The sequence below is a fragment of the Bufo bufo genome, chromosome 5 (genome assembly GCF_905171765.1).
Source record: "Bufo bufo chromosome 5, aBufBuf1.1, whole genome shotgun sequence".
Taxonomy (NCBI): Eukaryota; Metazoa; Chordata; class Amphibia; order Anura; family Bufonidae; genus Bufo; species Bufo bufo.
The window spans coordinates 293756575-293766232 of NC_053393.1; the positions used below are offsets into that span (position 1 = coordinate 293756575).

Genomic DNA, 9658 nt, shown 5'->3' on the forward strand with positions numbered 1-9658 from the left:
TTTTGCGTCAGTTTGGAGTGAGCACCCTTTCCCTGCTCAAATTACGTTAGAGCCACTGATTACTGTCAATTTTACCACTTTGCAGATTTTGTCTGTGTGGAAATTAACCTGCTATGCAGATTTTTAAATCTGCAGCATTGCAATTTTTTATGTGGATTTCACCCTTCTATTGTGGGTGAGATCTCTTAAATTTCAGCATGAAATCTGAAAAGAAAACCACAAGTAATATATGTACTCCAAAAAACAAGCAGTACGTAGCCTATAGTGTTTTGTTTTGGTAATGCTGGTTTTGGTAGTGTTGTATTGTTATTCAGTATCGATATGGTGGTAATATTCTGATCATATGTGACCAGGTGGTATTGGTATTATTTGGCCTTTATATAGTGTTATTGGTAATGTTGATCTTTGTACGTGATGCTAATGTATCACACACATGTTTCTGGGAGAGAGTACCCTGTTCATAGGTTTGCTGTGGGGCCCTGTCATTTCTAGATGTGTCACTGGATGTAAGCCATGAACAGAATGAATAGAGGGGGAGATTTATCATTTCCATTGTTTCTGAAAAGTGGTGTTAAAAAGTGTATACAGTATAAAGGGGGTCTCACATATCTATATACAATATACAGTGGTCACTCAAGTTACAATATCAATCGGTTCCAGGACGACCATTGGATGTTGAAACCATTGTAAGTTGAGTAAGGGGCCATTCACTCGTCCGCAACTGTTTTGTGGTCCGCAAATTGAGGATCCGCAAAAAACACGGACACCGGCCATGTGCGTTCTGCATTTTGCAGACCACATATAGCCGGCACTATGATAGAAATGCATTTTCTAGTCCGTGGCTGCGGACAAGAATAGGACATGTTTTATTTTTATGGGGGGCGGCGGTAAGGTAGTGCAGATGCCGACAGCACATAGTGAAAGTGATATGAACCCATTTTTCGGACATGTGAATGGACCCTAATAGGTTCCAAAGCCCCAAAATGTCATCCAAGATAAAGGAAAACTAAGATTTAAGAAAAAAAGGAAAGATAATAAGACAGATAAAAAAAAGTCCTTACATATAACAGTCAGGAATAGATGCTAAATAGTAACTAATGCAGCTATTTTACCAGAGAAGTGGCCTTGATTGGTTGGATCTAAGTCTGAGGCATTGTATGTTGAGTCTGGTTTCAACTTACGATGGTTCAGAAAAGACCATTGTATGTCAAAAATATTGTATCCTGAGGCCACTTTATCTTTAGGGATCACTGTACAGTACTGGGCGTCACACATCAGTATATACAGTGTACAGGGGGTCACACATCTTTATATACAGTATACAGTGCTGGGCGTCACTTCAGTGTATACAGTATAAAGGGGGTCTCACATCTGTATATACAATATATAGTGGTGGATGTCACACATCAATATATACAGTATACTGGGGGTCCCGGATCTCTATATGCAGTGGTGGGGGTCACATATCTCCTATATACAGCATATGGTGGTGGTGGGGGGGGGGGGGGTCATATATCACTATACACAGTGTACAGTGGGGGGGGGGTTACATATCACTGTATACAGTATACAGGGGGTCACACATTTCTATATACAGTATACAGTGATGGGGGTCACTTATCACTATATACAGTGTGCAGAAAGGACAGGGAACACATTTATAGATGGTGAGACCAGTGACTGCTGCTGCTATCACTGACCTCAGCCATACTGACAGCTCACAAGGGGTTAAAACTCCTGAACTGTTGGTCTGGCTGTAATATCATGTCTATGATAAGAACATAGATCAGAGGTACAGTGTTCATTTTAGGACATGGTCAGATATCATAGTCAAGTATCAAAATAATGCCAATGTGACACCTGACCCTGATACGTGACCCTGATACGTGACCCTGATACATGACCCTGATACCTGACCCTGATACATGACCCTGACACCTGACTCTCACACCTGACCCTGACACCTGACCCTGACACCTGACCCTGACACCTGATCCTGACCCTGACCCTGACACCTGACACCTGACTCTGACACCTGACTCTGACACCTGACTCTGACACCTGACTCTGACACCTGACCCTGACACCTGACCCTGACACCTGACGCCTGACCCTGACACCTGACACCTGACCCTGACACCTGACACCTGACCCTGACACCTGACTCTCACATCTGATTTTGACTTATGCTCTTCATAGGTCAGGGTCAAAGTGAGAATGAGTTGAACAAAAATCCCAACCTTACACAAGGCAAGCTGGTAGCTCAGTGGTAATGCTGTTGCACCATGTCCAGGCTTTCTGAGTTCAAAGTCCCTTTCAGCCTCCAAAAAATGTTTATATTTTATTATGCCCTAAGTAAGAGACAAATTTAAATGATGTGTGACGCTGATGTCTCACTTCCTTCACTTCTCAGTATCACAAAACATTTTAGCTTTACTGTGGTTTTGTATGCTACATCATATAGATGAACAAAATTCACAAGCTCACCCAAGGCAAGCTGGTAGCTCAGTGGTAATGCTGTTGCCCTGTGTCCAGGCTTTCTGAGTTCAAAACCACTTTCAGCCTCTAAAAAATGTTTATATTTTATTATGCCCTAGATAAGAGGCAAATTTAAATGATTTGTGACGCTGATATCTCACGTCCTTCATTTGTCAGTTTCACAAGGGATCTTAGGTTTACAGTGTTTTTTGCTATACTACATCTCATAGATCAAAAAAATCACCACCTTTGGTGTCTAAAGTTATAGCTCAGTGGTAAGACACTTGCTTTGCATGTAGTGTTTGTGGGTTCAAAACCCCTTTCAGGCTTTTAATAAAATTTATATTTTATATTTTATTGAGCTCTAGATCAGAGAGAAATTCAAGTGGTGTGTGATGTAAGTAATCCTTTTTTATTTTATTAAGAGTACATCGGCAGCACTATAGTAAAGGGGGCCCTGTATACAGAGCTGTATCCTGGATTTTACATATCTACTGTATACAGGAGGGGCCATTTATATGGATACACCCTAATAAAATGGGAATGGTTGGTGATATTAACTTTCTGTTTGTGACACATTAGTATATGTGAGAGGGGAAACTTTTCAAGATGGGTGGTGACCATGGCGGCCATTTTGAAGTCGGCCATTTTGAATCCAACTTTTGTTTTTTCAATAGGAAGAGGGTCATGTGACACATCAAACTTATTGGGAATTTCCCAAGAAAAACAATGGTGTGCTTGGTTTTAATGTAACTTTATTGTTTTATGAGTTATTTGCAAGTTTCTGACCACTTATAAAATGTGTTCAATGTGCTGCCCATTATGTTGGATTGTCAATGCAACCCTCTTCTCCCACTCTTCACACACTGATAGCAACACCGCAGGAGAAATGCTAGCACAGGCTTCCAGTATCCGTAGTTTCAGGTGCTGCACATCTCGTATCTTCACAGCATTGACAATTGCCTTCAGATGACCCCAAAGATAAAAGTCTAAGGGGGTCAGATCGGGAGACCTTGGGGGCCATTCAACTGGCCCACGACGACCAATCCACTTTCCAGGAAACTGTTCATCTAGGAATGCTCTGACCTGACACCCATAATGTGGTGGTGCACCATCTTGCTGGAAAAACTCAGGGAACGTGCCAGCTTCAGTGCATAAAGAGGGAAACACATCATCATGTAGCAATTTCGCATATCCAGTGACCCCCTTAGACTTTTATCTTTGGGGTCATCTGAAGGCAATTGTCTATGCTGTGAAGATAAGAGATGTGCGGCACCTGAAACTACGGATACTGGAAGCCTGTGCTAGCATTTCTCCTGCGGTGTTGCTATCAGTGTGTGAAGAGTGGGAGAAGAGGGTTGCATTGACAATCCAACACAATGGGCAGCACATTGAACACATTTTATAAGTGGTCAGAAACTTGTAAATAACTCATGAAACAATAAAGTTACGTTAAAACCAATCACACCATTGTTTTTCTTGTGAAATTCCCAATAAGTTTGATGTGTCACATGACCCTCTTCCTATTGAAAAAACAAAAGTTGGATTCAAAATGGCCGACTTCAAAATGGCCGCCATTGTCACCACCTATCTTGAAAAGTTTCCCTCCTCACATATACTAATGTGCCACAAATAGGAAGTTAATATCACCAACCATTCTCATTTTATTAAGGTGTATCCATATAAATGGCCCACCCTGTATATGTGTATTATACACACAGTGTGCTATAGCTTCACCACACTGAGATTTGCTGATCTACATATTACTGGTTTATCCACAGACACAATATATGATCATACAGATCGCAGTACTATGTGATAGCTTCTAAGTATAGAAAAATCATGGGCTAATGTTATAGCTTGGAGGTTACATTAATGGCTTTGCATGTTGAAGTCCCCAGAAAGACATATGTTTTTTTTAATTTAATAGCATATACTATAATAAATAATATGTCATTAACCCATAGGATACCAGCGCTGTACATGTATGTCGCTGGAAACACGGTCACACATCCCAGCGTCATACAGGTACAGCGCTCTGATCGGGCGGCCACAGGAGCTACTCCCGCCCGATCAGCTGCAGGGGTCCGGCAGACACTAATAGTTGGACCCCTGCTGTATGCACCGGCATCGGTGAAAACACTGATGCCGGCTCATTAACCCTTGCACTGCCGTGGTCAGCGCTGATGGCTGCATGTGCGGTATCCCCGTGGTGCTGTGACGTTAGCCTGCTGTCTAGCCCTGTCAGTCAATGGGGGGAGGGGTGTGTGTGCAGAGCACAGGGGGTGTTATAGAGCATTGCTCAGAATAGGGTTGCCACCCGTACGGGAATGACCCGGACAGTCCGGGTTTGCAATCCTGTGCCCGGGTACAAGCCTTTCTCAGACCCGGGCACAGGATCAGCTGTGAATGATGGCGGCGGCGGCTGGGCACAGGGAGATGAGCGCTTCCATTGTGGAAGCGCTTATCTCCATAGTCATCTGTATCGCCGTCCTCAGGACAGCGATACAGATGGCTGTGCTGCGGCAGGGGAGGGAGAGGCGGGCCTTGTGCCTGCAGCCTATCGGAGGCCGCTGCAGGCGGCGCAATGACGTCATCACGCCGCCTGAGCCGCACAGCACGGTTCACAGGCCGGGAAGAGGCCTGCATCGCATCGTTGGAGGAAAGTAAAAGTGTTTTTTTTTTAGAGAAGAGAGGCACCTGAAATTGGCACATATGGAGGAAGGGGTGGAAAGAGGCAGCTTATACTGGCACATATTGGGGAGGAGGAGAAATGAGGCACTTGAAACAGGCACATATGGGGGAAGGGGGGGGGGAGGCACCTTATACTGGCACATATTTGGGGGGGAGAAAAGAGGCACTTGAAATTGGCACATATAGGGGAAGGGGTGGAAAGAGGCACCTTATACTGGCACATATTGGGGGGGAATGAGGCACTTGAAACTGCCACATATGGGGGGAAGGGGGGGAAAGAGGCACCTTATACTGGCACATATTGGGGGGGGGGGGGGGGGATGAGGCACTTGATACTGGCACATATAAGGGAAGGGGGGGAGAGGCACTTTATACTGGCACATATTGGGGGGGAGAGAAATTAGGCACTTGATACTGGCACATATAAGGGAAGGGGGGGGAAGAGGCACCTTATACTGGCAAATATTGGGGGGGAGAAAAGAGGCACTTCTTACTGACACATGGGGGGGCATCTATGGGGGGCACTTCTTCCTGGCACATTATTTGGGGGCTTCTACTGAGGCCACAAAGAAGGGGTATTTTATATGGGGGCTCTGTGTGGTACTAGTATTATCAGGGGGTTTATCTGTTTCTGCAGTATAGTATTGGGGAGCACAGCGGCACAGTATTGGGGGTAGTAGGATGATTTGTCCAGAAGATGGGAGGATGATGGAAAAGTAGTAAACTAAGATTTTTTTTTGTTGTTGTCAAACTGCAGAGACGAAAAATGGCGACAAAATGGTAGTCTGGTCTGAAGGTCTGAAAGGAGAAGATGAGGAAAGAGAACATCTACATCAAAGGAGACGTCACTGGATGTAAGAGGTATGGGGCGCTGTATTTCTGTAGTGACGGGATCAGGGGCGTAACGATCGTGGTGCGACAGCGACCAGGGGTGGAGGCGGGACATGGGCGTGGATAGAGGCGGGACATGGGTGGGGCCTGGAGGGGGCCCTACCTCCCTTCTGTTCGGGTTTGGCTTGAAGAAAAGGTGGCAACAATAAACGCCATGCGCAAAACCCGAGCATGGTACAAAGAAGTTGCAGTCTACTTGGTGCAGGTTGCCTTGTACAACTCTTTTGTACTATCCCGGAGCGCTGGCAACACAGGGAAATTGCTGCAGTTCTAGGAGGCAGTCCTCAAGGCCCTGATCTTTTCTGACTGGGAAAGAGCAGGCCGGAGTACCTCAGGAACTGGAGGCGCCCGGATCGTCCCTGGCCAACACTTTCCAGGTGTGGTTCCCCCATACTGGAAAGAAGGGACGGTCCCAAAAAAAAAGTGCAGCGTGTGTAACAGGAGGGGTAACGGAAGGACACCACCACTCAGTGTGACACGTGCCCCGATCTCACGGGCCTCTGTATTGATGGTTGCTTCAGGGAGTGCCACACTTCCATGGAGTACTAAATTTATAATCCCCTTCCCCCATTTTAATTTATTTCTCCACAGTCTTCACAGGAATAGCTGCAAAGTGGAGGAGAAAATTCAAAATCTCCTTTTTTTACACTAACATGTTCTTGTAGCCCCTTTTATTTCATTTTTACAAGGGGTAATAGGAGAAAAAGCACCCCAAAATTCGTAGCCCAATTTCTCCCGAGTAAGGACATACCCCATATGTGGACGTAAAGTGCTCTGCGGGCGAACTACATGGCTCAGAAGAGAAGGAGCGCCATTGGGATTTTGGTTGTCCAAAATCCCAATAGCGCTCTTTGGCCTCATACACACGACAGTATTTTTTCACGGTCCGCAAAACGGGGTTCCGTTGGTCCGTGATCCGTGACCGTTTTTTCGTCCGTGGGTCTTCCTTCATTTTTGGAGGATCCACGGACATGAAAAAAAAGTCGTTTTGGTGTCCGCCTGGCCGTGCGGAGCCAAACGGATCCGTCCTGACTTACAATGCAAGTCAATGTGGACGGATCCGTTTGACGTTGACACAATATGGTGCAATTGCAAACGGATCCGTCCCCCATTGACATTCAATGTAAAGTCAGGAGTTAATATACTATAGGATCTGAGTTTTCTCCAATCCGATGGTATATTTTAACTTGAAGCGCCCCCATCACCATGGGAACGCCTCTATGTTAGAATATACCATCGGATTTGAGTTAGATCGTGAAACTCATATCCGACAGTATATTCTAACACAGAGGCGTTCCCATAGTGATGGGGATGCTTCAAGTTAAAATATCCTACGAACTGTGTACATGACTGCCCCCTGCTGTCCCCCATCATTGGTGGCCAGTGCGGCCTCACCTCACCCCCCCCCCCCTAGTTAAAATCACATTCCGAATCCTCCATCATTGGTGGCCAGTGCGGCCTCACATCTCCCCCCCTAGTTAAAATCACGTTCCCCCATCATTGGTGGCAGTGGAGAGTTCCGATTGGAGTCCCAGTTTAATCGCTGGGGCTCCGATCGGTAACCATGGCAACCAGGATGCTACTGCAGTCCTGGTTGCCATGGTTACTAAGCAATTTTTAGAAGCATTATACTTACCTGCGAGCTGCGATGTCTGTGACCGGCCGGGCGCTCCTCCTACTGGTAAGTGAAAGGTCTGTGCGGCGCATTGCATATATCACAGACCTGTCACTTACCAGTAGGAGGAGCGCCCGGCCGGTCACAGACATCGCAGCTCGCAGGTAAGTATAATGCTTCTAAAAATTGCTAAGTAACCATGGCAACCAGGACTGCAGTAGCGTCCTGGTTGCCATAGTTACTGATCGGAGCCCCAGCGATTAAACTGGGACTCCGATCGGAACTCTCCACTGCCACCAATGATGGGGGAACGTGATTTTAACTAGGGGGGGGGAGATGTGAGGCCGCACTGGCCACCAATGATGGGGGATTCAGAACGTGATTTTAACTAGGGGGGGGGAGATGTGAGGCCGCACTGGCCACCAATGATGGGTGATTCGGAACGTGATTTTAACTAGGGGAGGGGGGGAGGTGAGGCCGCACTGGCAACCAATGATGGGGGATTCGGAACCTGATTTTAACTAGGGGGGGGAGAGGTGAGGCCGCACTGGCCACCAATGATGGGGGATTCGGAACGTGATTTTAACTGGGGGGGGAGAGGGGAGGCCGCACTGGCCACCAATGAATATATTATTGGGGAGGGAGGGGGTCTGCCCCCTCCTGCCTGGCAGCACCTGATCTCTTACAGGGGGCTATGATAAGCACAATTAACCCTTTAGGTGCGGCACCTGAGGGGTTAATTGTGCGGATCACAGCCCCCTGTAAAAGATCAGGTACTGCCAGGCAGCAGGGGGCAGTCATGTACACAGTTCTCAGTATATTCTAATTTGAAGCGTCCCCATCACTATGGGAACGCCTCTGTGTTAGAATATACTGTTTATTATGAGTTTTCACGAAGTGAAAACTCATATCTGAAAAAGGTTTTATGCAGACGGATCTGTGATCCGTCTGTGTGAAAGTTGCCAACGGCCATGGACGCGGATGCCAATCTTGTGTGCATCCGTGTTTTTTCACGGACCCATTGACTTGAATGGGTCCGTGAACCGTTGTCCATCAAAAAAATAGGACAGGTCTTATTTTTTGGACGGACAGGAAACATGGATCACGGCCGCGGATGAACAACGGTGCATTTTCCGAGTTTTCAACTGACCCATTGAAAGTCAATGGGTCCGCAGAAAATCTCGGAAAACGAAAAAATGGCCACGGATGCACACAACGGTCGTGTGCATGAGGCCTTTCTCTTCTGAGCCGTGTAGTTTACCCGCAGATCACTCTACATCCACATATGAGGTATTTTCAGACTCGGGAGAAATTGGGCTATAAACTGTTGGGCGAATAAGTTCGTTTGCTCCACCATCAGATTCACAAATTGTTCACTGAAAAAAAACAAAAAATGTCATATTCAGTGAAGCCCACTGTGCGAATCTGGATTCTTGGTTGGCCAACAAAGTCAGGAATCAAGGGCTCAAAACAGGGCCGGATTAAGAGCATCATGGGCCTGGTGCTGAGGATTTTGCTGGGCCTTTTTATGGAACTGCACTCAGTGTCTTAATTACACTTAATTAAAGTATTTTGTTCCTGCAACTACCCCTTCATTTGGCGTCTATCTTGGCAACATGGTGGGGGACCACGGGAGGGGGACCCTGAGGGTGGAGGCACCCTCAGGGCACTATAGTGTCAGGAAAACAGCTTTGTTTTCCTGACACTATAGTGATCATTTAACATCACTATGAAGATTACTGTTTTCTAGCTGCTGTGGACTGTGGACAACAGCAGCTAGAAACAGTAATTTTCATAGAGCTGTGTTATGATTTATGGACACAGCTCTCAGCATGCTTAGCCAGCCTTCTATCTGGCTGTGCTTCTTGAGAGTCACAGTCCACAGGCTCAGAAACAGCCTGTGGACTGTGACTCTCAAGATGCAAAGCCAGATAGAAGGCTGGCTAAGCATGCTGAGAGCTGTGTCCATAAATCATAACA

The 9658-nt window shown here is 46.4% G+C and overlaps 1 long non-coding RNA gene across 1 annotated transcript; it reads right to left on the minus strand.

Moving 5' to 3' along the window:
- Nucleotides 1-1128: 1128 nt before the first annotated feature.
- LOC121002071 lies at nucleotides 1129-9245 on the minus strand. The gene is made up of 3 exons (XR_005779210.1): nucleotides 9235-9245; nucleotides 2185-2191; nucleotides 1129-1260 (listed from the first exon to the last, which is right to left on the minus strand). It is a non-coding gene; the product is annotated as an uncharacterized LOC121002071 (long non-coding RNA).
- Between the last annotated feature and the right edge of the window lie 413 nt (nucleotides 9246-9658).